Raw genomic sequence first — 17,258 nt, 5'->3', positions numbered from 1 at the left:
CTTTTCCCTTAGCTCAGACTGAGTCCTTGGAAAAATGCTTTATGGAAGTTCAGGGAAAAGAAATGTCACATAAAAATTGAAGGAGCTAGCAAAAAAAATAGTTTCCACCTCTCCAAGATAGACAGATTTTTTATTTTATTTTATTTTTTTAATATTTTATTTTATTTGTGAACATACTGTACAGAGGGGTTACAATTACATGGGCAGGATAATGCGTACATTTCTTACCAAGCATTGCAGCCTCCTCCTTTGTTTACCCTTCACAACCCTTCCCAGCCTCCCCCCTCCCCGCCAGTCCCAATCCTTCCCCCCTCCCCATCGACGTTGTAAAGCTCGTTTTGGACATGACATTTTGTACTTCTCATTGTTGCAACAGGTCCACCTGTATCCTTAAACGACTTGTTTTTCCCCATCTCCTCCACAAATTATACTGACATCAAATATAGTGAAACCAGGGGTTATACTGTGGGGGAGGGACATACAAAGCCACAAAGAAATAATCTTATAACTGCGTTAGAAACACATGCATGAAAGAAAAAAATGTTAAAATACATATCTAAGGGTTCATTTTCCTAACATCACATTATCTGACCTTTTCCGCTTGACTCATACATATACTAGATATTGCAAATAAGGGAAACCATGGGGCCTATGTTTCTTTGGGCCTGGCTTACTTTACTTAATATAATTTTTTCCAAGTCTTTCCATTTCCTAACAAATGGGCAATGTCATTGTTTCTGATGGAGGAATAGAATTCCATTGTGTATATATACCACATTTTCTTGATCCATTCATCTACTGAGGGGCATCTGGGTTGGTTCCATATACTAGCTATGGTAAATAATGCTGCAATAAACATAGTTGTGCTGGTAGCTTTAGTGTGGTCTTGTTTGTAAACATTTGGGTATATGCCCAAAAGTGGGATTGCTGGGTCATAGGGGAGTTCCAAGATAGACAGATTTTTTTAAATGATTTTCCTGGGATCAGAGAGCCAAGGCCATATTTACATTTTAGGGTACTATGATTCAGGATTTTGACAACAATACAGCTATTTCAAATTTAAAAATGAAATATATTTCATAAATTCATATACATTTATTATTTCATGACTGTTCATTTTTATATTTCTGTTTCTAGTTTTTCACCACAGGTCCTATGTGATACATGTGGCTGAATGAAGTACCATTTTGCCTTTCAAAACAGTTCGGTGAATACATTCAAAGCTATTGTCATTTTCCTGGTCAAAGATGGCATTGTTGGAGTAAGCCTATATAAACTTTCTTTCCTGCTGAGTAGACCATGCAAAAAAATGCTTATTTTGTTTTTTCTTATAAGAATAAAACTACAATCTTTCAACAGAACATGTTGATTATGCCATCTGGCACATAATTTCTATGCTTAAATTAAGCAGAGAAATCAATTCAGTGTTGAAAGATATTATCCGTTTAACATTTTTTCACCTCCAAGCAATTTGAGAAAGGAGGGTAAAAAAAATAAGTTGTTTTCATTTCTAAGTATGTGAGTTATAGGAGTCTTGAATCTCTTCTTGCAAATATATAGAAAAATTATAATTTATAAGTAGATAGCTATGACCCACTGGGATTTTTCGTCCTAAACTCATGCCCAAACTATACTATAACACTGGAAGTTCTGCTGGGAGAGCTCTGTCAGGTGAAGCATAGAATCAATAAATGGCTGGTGTAATAGAATGAATATGAAGACTGGCCTAATGAGTTGTCTACATTGTGTTCAACCTTTTATTTTTTATTATAGGATAAAACCCAGAGCTTTGTGCACAATGGACAATCTACCACTAATTACTCCTCAAGTTCTTACACTCTTCTTTGATAAGCAGTTTGTGGGTTCACAATGTTGTCAATAGAAAAGGCACAGATAGAGAACCTTAATATACATAACTCAGATTTCCTCTAGGGCTACTTAGCAATATCAAGTAACTAAAAGTTAATGGAGGTTGAGGGGCTTGAACTCTGGGTCTGGGACTGTCCCTCAGCTCTTCAGCTCAAGGAGAGTGCTCTACTGCTTGAGCCACAGCACTGCTTCTGGTTTTCTAGTGGTTTATTGGAGATAAGAGTCTCATGGCCTTTCCTGCCCAGTCTGGCTTTGAACCATGATCCTCAGATCTCAGCCTCTTTAGTAGCTAAGATTACAGGCGGGAGCCACTGGCACCTGACTATTCCTGAGCTTTTATGCTCAAGGCTATCACTTTACCACTTGAGCTACAGCATCACTTCAAAAGTACTGAGGAATGGAAGTCTACTTCATCAGGGTTCCTTTGTGTTGTTTCTTCTGTGTCTCTCTTCTAGTGGGCATATGAGCATAGAAGTGAGCCAGAATGGCCTCTGACCAGCCTACAGCTGCTACAACATAGTGGAGTTGATTCATCAGAGCTAGTTCCAGGAAGCTCAAACAGATGTGAAAAACTACCAGGATTAAAAGAACATTGAACTGCATGTTCATATGGAACCAAATGGGAAAAAGCTAAAAATAAGTTCAAATTTCTGCTTTAACTGTTTGCAGCAATTTTAACAAGTCATCTTAGCAGTTAACCTTTATATGTTACCATTTTAATAGTGAGGTTTTTAAATGAAGAAATAAAGATTGAGAAATTCACATTTTGGGGGAAGGATTTCATCCAGAAATCAACCACCTGGAGTTCCCAAAAGCACACCTATTTGGTCTTTGATGCCCACCTGCCTGTTGATGTCATAACACACCTGTGGATTGCCTGGCCTGGTCATTTAGGAGGGAAAAAAATCCTAAGAGTTTTTATACAAAACAAAGTTGAAGCATGCACATGTATAGAGTTTTAAGGACATCTAGACTGTAATAGATTTGCAATATATATGAAAGCAAAGAAATGAGATTTTTTGCTACAAGGACTTTGCATCATAACAAGAATAATTTTCATTGTATATAATAGCTTTCAAACCATGGTGAGTTTCCCACTAGCATAAGCAAATGGGTAGGAAAACATGGGTTATCAGAACAGATGCAAATTGGAGTAAGACTTTGAAGGTCTGTGGTCCCATGTGAAAAACAGCATATCCTACTTTGCATGTCTACCTAGGACATGTCTCTCACCATAGTACCAATAAAAAAAAATTATGGCTAAGCCAGGTGCCAATGACTCATGCCTGTAAACCTAGTTCCTCAGGAGACTGAGATCTGAGGCTCACAGTTTGAAGTCATCCCAGGCAGGAGACTCTTATATTCAGTAAACTACTCAGAAAAAGCCAGAAGTAATGTTGTAGCTCAAGTGGTAGAGTGATAGCCTTGAGCATAAAAACTCAGGAATAGTTGGGTGCCGGTGGCTCTCGCCTGTAATCCCAGCTACTAAGGAGGCTGAGAACTGAGGACCAGTGTTCAAAGCCAGACTGGGCAGGAAAGGCCGTGAGACACTTATCTCCAATAAACCACTAGAAAACCGGAAGTGGCGCTGTGGCCTAAGCGGTAGAGCACTTTCCTTGAGCTGAAGAGCTGAGGGACATTGCCCAGGCCCAGAGTTCAAGCCCCACAACCAACAAAAATAAGGTACCATGTGATTTTTGTGTTGCTTTGTGTATCAGTCTCCCACTGTATAACCCCTGTTTTCACTGTATTTGATGTTGGTGTAATTTATGGAGGGGAAGGGAAAAAAACAAATTGTTTAAATAGGGACACAAGCTGACCCATTGCAACAATGAGATATACAAGATGCTATGTTGAAACCTTGGTTGTGGGGGAGTGTAGTTGTGGAGATGGGAGGGAAGGGATGGTAGGGGAAAAACAAAGGAGGAGGCAACAATGCTTGATAAGAAATGTACTTATTACCTTGCTCATGTAACTGTAACCCATCTGTACAGTATTTTCACAATAAAAACTTATTTTTTTAAAAAAGCTCAGGAATAGCACTCAGTCCCTGAGTTCAAGTGCAGGACTGGCAAAAACAAAAAATCATGGCTAACTGGTTAAAATTTAAAGATAAGGCCAGTGCATCCTGATTCTAGCAATGGCTATTTTCTCATGAGCCATAAGAGTCAAGAGCAGGGGGACAGAAATCACATTGTCCAGCCAACCACATAAGACCAGGCATCCTGACTGGGTCATTTTACAGAATAGGAATCACATATTCTTGTACCTCAAACAAAGGAGGCAAGGAGGAAAGGAAGAGGGAGACACATGGAGAGAAAGACAGAGAGAGAGACAGATGGAGAGGGAGAGAGGAAAGACACAGATGTAACAAAGATACAGAGAATAGGCAAAAAAAGTAGAAGAGAACAAAGGCACACGGATCTAAAAACACAAAACTACAAAACTGGAAGAGCCCAATTTCTAATATATCTCAAGTTTACATCTAGGTGTGCCTGAAAAGAATTTCTGTGAGTGGTAAGTTAGCTTGCAAATCTTAGCAAAAAGCAAGCAAATTTAAAGAGTCACAGAGGTAGAAGCCCAGAAGAACACAGCTCACATCTTTGTTGGGGGGGGGGGGAGGTAGTCAAGCTGATACCCTGTCCTTGAGGGTGCTCAGCCCTAACTCTGGAGCGGGGACTTTGCTGCTATCAGAGTTGCTCCAAATTTTCCATTCAGGAACAAATGGGGAATTGTAAAGGGTGAGAAATTAATTTAAGAAAATGAGTCAGATAATTTAATCTAAATGTCTCTCCATCTCATCACCATGCTTTATGGTCCTGGTGATGCCTCTGGGTTTCTTGACCACCTTTGTTCACCACTGAAAACATGACAAGACACAAAAGATATGAAAAAATGAATTACCCACATTTTAAGGCACAAGCTGAAGAATTTCTAATAAAACTTGGTCTCCTGCAACAGTTTGAACTTCCTACCTCTGCAATATGAAATATACATTTTATATGCAATTTCCATGCCAATTTACAGGCATTAAATTAGGAACAGGAGTAGATGACGGACCAGGGGTCAATCTAATGTAACATTATGGAGTTCAAAGTGTGTCTCTTGTTTTTGAAAAACTTCATGTGAATGTCTGCAAAATTTAATGCAAGTCAATCTTAATTTACTATGCTTTTTGGGTCTTTCATAAAATAGCATGACTATGCTATTTCTATATTCTGGCTATAAAATTCTCCATAAATTGTTCACTACAATTTTTAATATATAAAATGATTCAGTTCTTACAGGGGTGCTTAAAAGTACTCCAGGTAGAGAAACAGCTTTTGGCCATTCCTTGGCATATTCTAATGATTGTGTGTCTTATGTACAGGATGAGTTAAAAAGTTTCTAGAATGTTCTGTCTCTAGCATACCTCTCTATAATTTTGCCATCATGAGTCTAGATTAACTTTGGCTAGACTTTGCTGAACTACACATTGTCATACTTTGTAAGTATATAAGTAACTATACATTGTCTTACACACTATGTTAGAATTCTCATTTGGGTGGTAGTAAAAAAAAATCTGTGGCAAACTAATTTTGTGCTTTGATGAGCTACAGCTCAGCTCAATGAGCAGAAGCAGTTGCATTTTTGATTGATGGAGAGAAGGGAAGAATGATCTTTGGGAAGCTGTTTTCAGTGGGTGGTTGACAGGTCAATTAAATATCTAGGCAGCAAAGTCAAGTGAAGCCAGTTCTTTCTAATACTTGGTTTTACTGAGTGAAAGTCTAGAAAGTTAGAGGACCCTAAAAGTTGGAAGAATTGTGGTGGCTGCACAGTGATTTCTTGGAAGATTGCCTATAGTTCTTGTGTGTGTGTGTGTGTGTGTGTGTGTGTGTGTGTGTGTGTGTGTGTGTGTGTTTGGATATATGTATGTGTCCTTGTTTCTTGCAGGACAGTCACCTCCTACAGACCACCCATCTATCTCACCCACTGAGCATGTATTAGGGCTGTCTCACAGTTGTGAGTTTAAAATCATTGGGGCTTTTGCTGTAGTATTGACTTGTGGCTAAGAGAGATCTGTAGTGTGTTATTTGGATTTAGTATCCTCAAATGCATTATTTTCCCACATTCCAAGAGGATTTCTTCTCTGACCCCCAAAAAAGGAGTGATAAGAAAGCAAGTTCCAATGTTTTTATTCAAACATAATCCCTAATATCCTTTCTGCCCTCAACCTCCTCACCAACAGTTGTTTTTAAAAGGAAAATATCAGTTAAGACAGACTATGTCACTGGAGGAACCTTTAAAGAGTCATTTGGCCTCCTGGCAGGACCACACTCAGAGTAGAGATCACAATCTACTCCTTTCTTTAAAAATCTCCGAAGTGTTTTTGAGATGGTTAATAATAATAAACGAGATAAGGGAATCCAGGTGGCATGGTCATGTGGGCACCAACTGTGGTTCCTTCTCCATTAGGTGTCAACCAATTTGCAGAACAAAGCTGACCATGTTTTATAAACCATATTCTGAGGAGCAAAGTATTATGTACCTTTCAGAACATGTGCTTCTATTTATTGTCTGTCAGCATGCTAGGGCACCTGTGTTAGTTTTATACCACTGCATGCAGACTCTTTGACGAGTTGAATGCTGGTAAGTTCCAGCTGTTATTCACCTGTGGGAACATGGGAAAAATACCTCCTTTGAATTTTAAATCTAAGGCACTAAAATTGTTTTCAAAACAATACATTTGCAATACTATATTAATTCTGTTTATTAAATGCCTAATAAAAACGAAAAATGCACTCTGTGTGTGGTGTGTCCCTGTGTGTGTGTGTGTGTGTGTGCGTGTGTGTGTGTGTGTGTGTGTGTGTGTGTGTGTGTGCTGGTAATGGAGCTTGAACTCAGGGCCTAAGTACTATCCATTAGCTTTTTCAATCAAGGCTGATGCTCTACCACTTAGCCACACCTCTACTTTTGTTAGTTAATTGGAGGCAAGACTCAATTTGCCTGCCCAGACTGGCTTCTCACTGGGATTTTCATCTCTCAGAGTCCTGAGTAGCTAGGATTACAGGCATGAGTCATCAGCACTATATTAGTGGCCCTTCTCAAGAATAACTGTAGCACTAATTAAGAATGAGCAAACAGGGCTAGAGGGTATGTGGCTCAGTGGCAAAGAGCTTGCCTAACATGGGTTCTGTCTTCCTACTAAAAAGAAAAAAGTACATTTTAATAAAGGAGCAAATGTACTTATAAGGCTAATACAATGCTGGTTGTGGTTACTGTGAGAAAACAGAATGAGAAGTGGTTCTCTGATGGAAATAATGCAAGGGAAATGGTGACCACCCACATTGAATGACAATGTCTTAGTTTTTTAAAATTAAAGGGAAAGAGTTTTAGAGTAGAGAATAAGGGTGTGGGAGTCACTCAGTATTAAAGTACTTTCCTAGCATGTATGAGACTCTGAGTTCAAATACTGTAATACCCCCCCCACATACATATAAACATACACACATACACACAAGGGGGGAAGGGAAGAGAGAGAGAGAGAGACAGACAGAGAGAGACAGAGACAGACAGAGAGAGAGAGAGTGAGAGAGAGAGAACCAGAATAGCATTTTCTTGAGAATGAGTGTACATAACTGCTGGTATTAAATTTTACTACTGCTCTGTACAGCATACATCAGTAATCTAATGCTTCAGTCTATAAAACATGATCTTTTTTACTACTAAAATAGGACTCCAACTAATTGCATAGCTTTCAGACATGTAATGTTGATTATTACCTGCCTGGCACTGTGCTAGATCATGAACATGTATTATCGAACTGAATATTGACAATAACCCTATGAGGAGCTGCCAGTCAGCATCTTCAACTGGACAAATAACTACATTTTAAAAGAAGTTGTGACTCAGAAGGAGCTGGGGCTCATGTTGTAGAATACTACCTTGGGTGAAGAGTTAAGAAATAGTGCCCACCTTGAGTTCAAGCCCCAGTTCCCTGCCCCCCGGCCGCCCCCCCCCCCCGAAAAAACATGGAGGAGAAAAAAGTGTTGCATGGAAAGAGATGTTAGCATTCCTCTTGACAAGGATGGAAGAGACACTTGGGCCTGACAACACACAGATAGTTAAGGCATTGCTACATAATTTGTGGCATCTAACTATAGTCTTCTGAACAGCCATATTAAAAATTCCTGAAAATTTGGATATGTAAAAGAAAAAAAAGGAAGTTGAGTACAAGTGTGGCCAGCTTAGGGATTATTATTAGGAAGGTTGGACTTAAGCTTAACTAGCGGCTTTTCCTAATCATCTAGTGCCATAGCTCAACTTTATAGTGAAAAAGTATCTGACAGGATAGAGTCTAAAACACTGTGTGTGTGTGTGTGTGTGTGTGCAGTACTTTCTTTTACTTATATACATGATAATCATATATACTTATGGGGGACTAAATTACTTTTGATGCATATATACAACATGTCGTGATCAAATCAGATTTTAGTCTTGCCATCATCTCACATATCTTCCATTTATTTGTGGTAAGACTACTCAAAACCTTTTTTTAGCTTTTCAAAAATATACATTATTGTGAACTACAGTAACTCTACTATGCAGTAAAGACCAGAAGTTAGTCCTTTTGTCTAAACACAATTTTGTCCCCAACCCCTCTACATTCTCATTCTACCCAGCTGCAGCAGATCTGGTGATCTGGTGATGGCCATTCTACTCTGTATTTTTATTGCACATCAGAGAGAATGAGTGATATCTGCCTCTGTGTGTCAGTCAGTGAGCACAATTGCCTGCAAGTCCATTGATGTTGTTACAATTCTAATAGCATGGAACTTTGCATATCTAGTATATTTTCATTAGCAATACCTTTAGACAGAACACAGCGGAAGGTTAAATTTTATAACGATTGTGTATTTATTTGGATCTGTATTAGAACAAAAGGTAGGATTAGCCATCCATTGATTTCCTCCAGCTTTGCTGCTATCTCACTTGCCTTCAGATAGTTATCTTGGATTGCTTTGGAAGGCTCTTCAGTATTTTCCAGAACTGCTCTTGAGCCTGAATAACAACACTGAATGGAAAACACTGTTGAAAATCCTCCAGTGGCACATAAAAGGAAACTCAAACTCCTGGGACTTGGAAGCTCCTCCCTCATTTTGCCCTTTGTCACACTGAAGTTTTAGACCCAGATCTCCCAGTTGCCTTACCTTTCTCCCAGCCATACCAGCGTCCTGATCTTTCTTGTAGAAGGCAGACTCATTGCAGGGCCGTTAACTCTCCTGGTCTTATTGCCAGGCCTTGGGCTTGCACTGAAGTCTCCCCTTGAATACCTCCACTTCCAAAGGCCACATCTCCTTCTTTCTTGCCTACCTTACTTGCCTTCATAGCACTTAGATGAAGTTGGATTACCAAAGGATCATACCATTTACTTCTTTACCTACTTTCTTCTCCATTAAGTGAAAAGTCTTTTAGACAAGGACTTTGTTCTGCTTATTCAGAGCTGTTTTTCAAATACAATACAAAATATGTGCTCAACAAATGATTAAACTATCAACGATGATTCTATTTGCTTATAATGCTAAAAGATTTGTAAAGAAAAATGCTGAGGAAATTTGAAGGCCACTGTTAAAATATGAAATTCCATATATGGAGGCAGTGATTGGGTAGATTTCAGGGAAGTCGTGTCTGTCATTGCTGCAATAGTGGACACCTAAAATAGACAAATCATGGTTCAAGGACCATGTTTGGGTAAAAAGGGAAATCTGATCTCAAAAATAACTAGCAAAACCAGAGCTAGAGGCATGGTGCATACCAGCCTAGCAAGCACAAGGCCCTGAGTTCAAACCTCTTAACACTGAAAGAAAAAGACAGAGAGATATAGAGAGACAGAGAGAAAAAAATGCAAGCTCAGATAGTATGATGAAGCTTAAAAATTTAGAGGAATTTTTCTCATTTGAACAGTACTATATCCATAAGACATAATTGTTTGTAGCATTTTATATATTTACTATGTTCATTAAGATTCATACCTAAAATTAGCTCTACTGAAGACACCGATATACCAGTGTCTATTTAGGAGATTAGCACAAAGGTCAAGTTTGTGCCTGCAGTTTGAGTTAACTAACATCATTAAACAAACTGAGGAATGTTATACTCCTTTCCAAATTTCTCAAAGCCAATAATACAACCAGTGATGTATAGATCAGTGTGAAACATTTTTCTTTGTTACTATTTTTTTATTGTGAAAATACTGTACAGAAGGGTTACAATTACATGGGCAAGATAATGGGTACATTTCTTATCAAGCATTGTAGCCTCCTCCTTTGTTTCCCCTTCCCATCCCTTTCCATCCTTCCCCCATCCCCCCCACCCAATCCTCCTCGCCCCCTCCCACCACCAAAATTGTAAAGTTCGTTTTTGACATAACGACTTGTATATCTCATTGCTGCAATGGTTCTTTGTTACTATTTTTATCTGATTTGGAAATTGACCACTGGTTAGTAACACTGTTCTGTTCATTATACTGTGTATGAAGGTCACCCTCTCCTGGTATATAGTCAACTTCCATTTGTTCAGTAATTGTAGCTGATGGAGCCCTGCTAAGAAACCCAGGTCTACAAAGAAACTATTCTTTATCCCATTGTTTTTACTGTTAACTCAATCATAGAACCCGAGTTATGGACTGGAGCTGGAATTCTAGGAAATATTGGAAGTACCCTATATAATTCTATTTCTTAAAAAGTAGCCCATAGAGGGGCTGGGAAGGTGGCTCAGTGGTAGAGCACTTGCCTTGCATGCCAGAGGCCCTGGGTTCGATTCCTCAGCACCACATAAGCAAAAAGAAAAAAGCCGGAAGTGGCACTGTGGCTCAAGTGGTAGAGCGCTTGCCTTGAGCTGAAGAGCTGAGGGACAGCGCCCAGGCCTAGAGTTCAGACCCCATGACCGGACCCCCCCCCAAAAAAAAAGTAGCCCATAGAGGAGAGAAAAATGCACCACCAAGAATTTACTTGTCTTCCCTCTGCTGGGATGGACCTACTGAGTAGGTCTGTACCACTCAATTGTACCCACCCCTGCCCCCAGCAGCTCACCTTTGATACTGAATGTGTTCACTGATTTTTATCACTGAGCATCTAGAGAAAGGAGAATGCTGAAAATTAAGCTGATTGCCTAGGGGATTTTGAACTGTCAATCCATAATTGCTCTTCTGTCTGGATTACAGGGGACTGGCCATTGTTCAGCTATCATCACTGCTGCAAGAGGAGCCTCTGTTAGCCAGGATAAGAGTTGCTTTTCATCATGCTTGTAGTGAGCATGTTCCACTCAAAATACCAATAATTCAATCTCTCACCAGGAGGAGCAAACAGAGCTTGAAGGTTCATGCATTTTAAATGTGGGGGGAGAAACAAGACATGGGATGTAAGCTAAGAAAGTCAATGGCTTACCAGAGCTCTGCTGAGCACAGCATCATGTTTCTGCTTTGGGGACATGGTGTTGAAACACAAGATCCTTTGGAAATGAGGGGTGTTTCTATACAATTTGTTTGAGTCATGAAGTGGACAAAAAGGAGAATGCTTTGGACTGTGTGGTCTTGCTCTGAAGTTCCCATTGGCAGGAGGGCAGAGGACCCTTGCGGAGGCTACTGGACCTGAAAATGAAGGCCAGAGTGGGTAGATTCTGGGAATTGAAGCAGTTTACAGGCCTCACTCACTTTCAAAGGTTCCTACACATTTTCTTCTTGGGATTACTTGGAATAGGTGAACTTAAGTGGCCTCTATTTCCTCCTTCCTTCCTTCTCTCTCTCCTTCCTCTTTTTCATTCCTCCCTCCTTCCCTCCCTCCCTCCCTCACTCCCTCCTTTCTTCTTTTCTTCCTGTATAATTAGTACTTACAAGCACTTGCTACATGCTTTTCTGGGGCTGGGCATGAAACCACAGTGTTGAATAAAATGTCAAAAATCCGTGTACTCAAGGAAAGAAAATGCCTTTTTTGTTCTCTCTCTCTCTCTCTCTCTCTCATCTCCCTCTCACACTTTTAAAAGATGAAATAAGTTAGATGTGACAAATATTATGGAGAAATAAAGAACAAATGAGAGACAAAGGATAGAAAGGAGGATGGCTCGCAGGCAAGTCACCATTTGAGATAAGATCTAAGGAGCTGAATGGATCTGCCACATGGGTTTGAGGCCAGAGGGAGATCTGAGCAGAAGGAGAAGCATGTGAGAAGATCTTGAGGCAGAATCCATGTTTGATATGTTTTGGAAAATAGCAAACAAGCTTATGTAACTGGATAGCAGTTTTTGCAGATTTTTTGGTTGTAAGAGTACTTTTTGATACTGATTTTTAAAAATTGTGTTAAACATTGAATTCAGGACCCAGTATATGCTAGACAAGTACTGTACACCCTTAGCTTAATGGAGGATGTCATTTACTTTTAGCTTATGATTGTGTCCTGAGATATTAAGTCTAAAGGCTACAAATCATATTTTAAGTGAACTCAATTAAAATTGCAAATTACATCATCTATTTTGATCTCTGTAGATATATAAAAGAGAAAGTATTACTTTAATATTTCTAGATCTGATATAACCTAATTTGTAGGTTACTAGACAATTCTTCATTAAGAAAACAATTTTAGGTACAAGATACAATTTTAGGTACAAGATAAATGGAAACTGATTCTTTAAAACATACTACTAGGCTTTTAAAACATATCACTAGGGCCTGGAGCAGTGGCTCTCTTTTTTAATCCCAGCTATTTGGGAGATGTAGTTGAAAGCCAGCCTGGACTGAGGAGATTTAGTGAGACTTCATCTTAATAATTTGAATGTGGTAATGTGTATCTGTGGTCCCAACTATATAGAGGCTATAAGTAGAAGAATTATAATCTGAAGTCAGCCTGGAGAAAAAAAATGAAATACTACCTGAAAAAATAAATAAAGTAAAGCTAACATCCATCATAAAAGCAAAATAAAATGATATACCACCACTTTTTTACATTAGCATGCTATTGATCTTTTTAAGGTTGTTACTAGGGAAGCTAGATACATATTTTAGCAAACAGCCTTTGCTCAAAATATTTTGAAACTCTTATTTTCAAAAATTGGAAGATTGAAATAAAACTTTGTTATCACTCTGCTTTGGGTTACAAACTTGGTTCTGGAAACCCTCATGTTTGTCACAGCTGGTCCTGATGACTGCAAGGTGACGTCTGTTAGAAGAAAAATAGATATGGATAAAAATTAAGCTTGAGCTAATTGAACAAGTCATGATTTCCTATTTTCTCTGAGTTCCAAATGATGGTGAGGCAGAGGAGGAATGTGCAGATGACAACAACATTAAAGCATGTTCTCCATCTTGACATGGCATATACAACTGGAATAGCATGTCAGTCATGCTGTTCATGGGCAATAAAGGCCATTTTCTAAACTGAAATTACCCTTGATATTTCCACATGGGTTAACTTCAGAAGTCACTTTATATTAAACTAAAAAATTCATGGAAAAATTTACATGTAGAGAATAAAAACACAGTGAATCTCACCTATATCACTCCACTACACCTTGAAATGACAGCAGTAGAGGGCAGCCTTATGTATTTCTTCAAGGTAGCATTTCCTCCTGCCTAGAAAGTACCATAGTCCCTGTTGTGTTTCTATTCTGACTGCCATCAAGGTCTCTCTTCTGATGATTAGATGGCCTCTACCCACCCAATCACCAGCAGGCCCCTGGCACAGACTTCAGGCAGGCTCTGCTCTTGAGTCTGCTTCCTTTTAAGGAGAACTTGTTTACTGTACTTCTAAGAAATTCTTGTACTTTCTGCCAACTCAGCTATGAATGGTAAAGTCCTCCTTCTTTTGTGATATACCAGAAATGTTTTCTGTGAATATGTAGCTTTCTATGCTTTGTATTATATTTTTAAATCACACACTTAAAGAATAATAACCAGTTCTGAAAAGAAAATCTTGTGATAGACTTGGTTTTTCCTGAGCATGACCTTTCCTAGACTCTATAACTCCAGTAATATGGTGGCAAAGGGAAACCATGTTCAGGGCATCAACATTAGTGGAATGTATTAGTTCTGTAACAAGGGAAAGTGCTAGAATACGGCAAGGATAAGAATAAGGAAAATTGAAATGGAATTAAGATCAAATTATCTTAAAATAATGCTTCTTTCTGGTTCCAATTTAATAGGAACATCAAAGGAAGATACTTAATTTTCTTTTCCTGACAGAACAAATCAGAAAGAGTCTAGGACAGTTTTTAGTGGGCAAAAATCTTACATTTACTGGTCACTTCCTGTTAAAACTGTTGTAACTGAGCTGGGCTCTGGGACCAGCTTCTTGGGAGCCAGAGTAGGGCAGGAAGATCACTAAGTCTAGCTGAGTAAAACAGAGGCCTTGAGTTGACCTCTAAGACCAAATAATAGTATTATAGTTTAAATGTATCACAAACTTAAGAAATTTAGCTGATAGAGTATGAACCAGTCTTCTTTCCTCCGTCTCTCCCTCCCTCCTTCCCTCCCTCCTTCCTTTCCTCGCTCTCTTCCATCTTTCTTTCTTTCCTTCCTTCCTTCTTTTTTTACTTCCTCTCATTTTTACTTCCTCCCTTCCTCCCCTCTTCCATTCTTTATCAATTTAAAATTGTAATTTGCAAAGAAGTAACTAATAAAGTAGTTCCTTTCCTTCCTACCAGCACATAGAAATGAGATTACAGACAGCATAGTAATTGTTATGATTACATGGGAGCAGGGGAAATGCCGGGTCTTTTTAATGCACAGAATTTGGCTTTGGTTTTTAGAGACTACTTAGCTAGAAATTGGACTACTGTTGTTCGGTGTTTAATTTTGAGCTAATTCTTTTATGAACACATTTTGCCTCTCTTGAACTGAGCTCTGGCTTTCCCTGGGAGAAATTTGGTCATTCCAAGACACTAGAGAAAGTCACTTGCTTATTGTCACATTGGAGACCATATTGCTTTTAAAAAATTCTTTTATTTATTTTTTAAATTTATTTTTATTGTTATTGTAGAGTACATATACAGAAGGGTTATATTTATATGAATCAGGTAATGAATATAATCCTTTTGAACCACATCTCCCCTTCCTTTGCTCTCTCCCAGTTTTTCCCTCCCACCTCCCCTGACATGATATACAGTTCATTTTCCACATAGTGTCCAGTGAGTATCACTGTTGTATTTGTTTACCCTTTGTTCCACCTTTTCTGTGTCCCCCCCCTTACCCTCCCAGATACAAACAAACAAAAAGGAACAGAAAATGAAAACAGCAACAACAGAAACTATAATTTGTATTCTTTTCTTGAAGCTCATTTCATAAAATGTTATTTAATATGATCATATGCACATAGCTATTGATCTTTTGTCTTTTATTGAAGGTCATTTCATAAAATGTTATTTTATATGATCATATGCACATAGCTGTTGATCTTTTGTCAACCACTTCTATGCATGTCCTCCTTTGGCCTCAGTGTGTGAATGTCTAGAACCCTATATAATTTATCATGTCCCTGTATGATACTCCTATTTTTTTCTTTTCCTTTCTCAATCCCAGCAAGAAATCAAGTTCTCTCTAGAGAAAGTGATCCCTTATCTTACTTCTATATTAGTTCATTCACTCTTTAATTTTGAAAATTATAATATTTAATACAAGATAATATATGTATCATATATGCAAATTGTGAAGCATAAGGGTAGATTGTAAACTTAATACCTACACCAGTGTGATTCCCATTAATTCCCTACATGAACCACTTTAGATGTCCCAAAGTACTATATCTGTGGTTTTATAAATTTTTATCTTAAAAGCAACATTCTTATTTGTTTATACTAAAAAATTTTTTGGCAGTATTGAGTTTTTAACTCAAGATCTCCACTTATCAATTGGTAGATACTCTACACTTAAGCCATGCCCCTGGCTTTTCACAGTTTTAGTTATTTTTTCAGAGAGAGTTTTGTGTTTTTATCCTCTCTGCTGGCCTGGAACCTCTACTTATGGCCTCCTGAAAATCTGGTAAGGATTTTATCATGTTCTAAATACTTCCTCAGTCTATCTACATATTTTACACAGAAACCACATGAACTATATATTACTGCAGATAAGAAAACTCAAGTCCATGAGGAGAAACAACTCCAAAATCCATTTGAGAAAAATAAATGAATATGCTACCCTAAAATATAGAAAATATTGACACAAATATTATATAATGATGAAAATGAATAAAATATACATAAAGCATGGAAGAATCATAGAAAATTAATAAATTGAAATTATCAAAGATGGTGGAGGTTCAACAGGGGTCCAGCAGAGCTCTCTCTGAGAAACCAGTGCTTTAGATACCTACTGAATAATCTATGTCTAGATAGTCACACCAAGTGAGTGGGAATTGTACAAAGATTTATAACAGAAGGAAAATTGCAGGCAGCCTGCTTAAGAAGACAGATTTGAGCATATGCTGGTGTGCAACTGCAGCAGCAGTCAGAGAGAGCTGGGACAAAAGCACCAGAGTCAGAGTGGCATGTGGCTTTCCACTCACCTCGAACTTGATGACTAGGAATGAAATTACATATTCAAGCCAGCCATAGAAGGACACAGACAATTTGTCACACCCTGGATGGCCCGAAACACTAAGAGAAAGCATGAATACTCCACAAAAAGACATCTTCACTCTCTCCCAGAGAATAGCTTCTGGAGGGAAACCTTCTCCACACCCGAGAAGAATGCCATCTGTGATACTGGCATAGAGCCTGCCAAAGCAGCTAGCAGGTAACAAGGGCAGGAGAAGCAGTAACTGTGGCACCATTTTTCAACAGGGAAAAGGACCCTGACCAGTGAACCAGCAGCTGCCTCTGCAAAGAACAAAGACATTCCAGTCATATGGTCTCTTAACTTGCAGCTTAGCTGGGCACTCTGGAATTACAAAACCAAAAGTTTGTAAAATCTCACTAAAAGAAAAAAAACAAAAACAAGAACAAAAACTGGATAGGCTGTAAAAGCCAAGTGCTGCTTCAGGCTGGGCTAAAAGAGTGTCTCAGGAGCTAGTTCCTCTGGGAAAAGCCACTGATTCCAGACATGCTGCATTTCCATCCACACTCAAGTTCACTTGCAGAGATTCCAATAGAAGAAAAGAGCCACCTCCTTCCCTTGCTTTCATTCAAGCAAATCCCCTCTCCCACTAAATTAGGCTGGGAGGAGGAGGAAAAAACTCCAAGTTTGTAAGGCAGAACTTTTTTCTGCCTGTTCAAACAAATTGATTTGAGAATCAGGCTAATCCACAAGGAAAACTGACCATTTTAAGGAAATCAAAGGCTCCATTAAGAGACTAGATAGCAGATATCACAAAGTCCCTCAAACAAATGGAAGGAATTTTTTCTTTTTTTCCCTTTTTTTGTTCTCT

The 17,258-nt window shown here is 38.6% G+C and overlaps 1 non-coding gene across 1 annotated transcript; it reads left to right on the top strand.

Moving 5' to 3' along the window:
• Window positions 1–7,895: 7,895 nt before the first annotated feature.
• On the top strand, window positions 7,896–8,018 carry LOC122108444. Its single transcript, XR_006147575.1, has one exon. It is a non-coding gene; the product is annotated as a U6atac minor spliceosomal RNA (small nuclear RNA).
• Window positions 8,019–17,258: the final 9,240 nt, after the last annotated feature.

Source organism: Dipodomys spectabilis, unplaced genomic scaffold (assembly GCF_019054845.1).
Source record: "Dipodomys spectabilis isolate Male_0828 unplaced genomic scaffold, ASM1905484v1 ptg000059l, whole genome shotgun sequence".
In the NCBI taxonomy this organism is placed as follows: Eukaryota; Metazoa; Chordata; class Mammalia; order Rodentia; family Heteromyidae; genus Dipodomys; species Dipodomys spectabilis.
The sequence above is the reverse complement of the archived record's forward strand: the minus strand, read 5'-3'. Positions and strand labels throughout refer to the sequence as shown.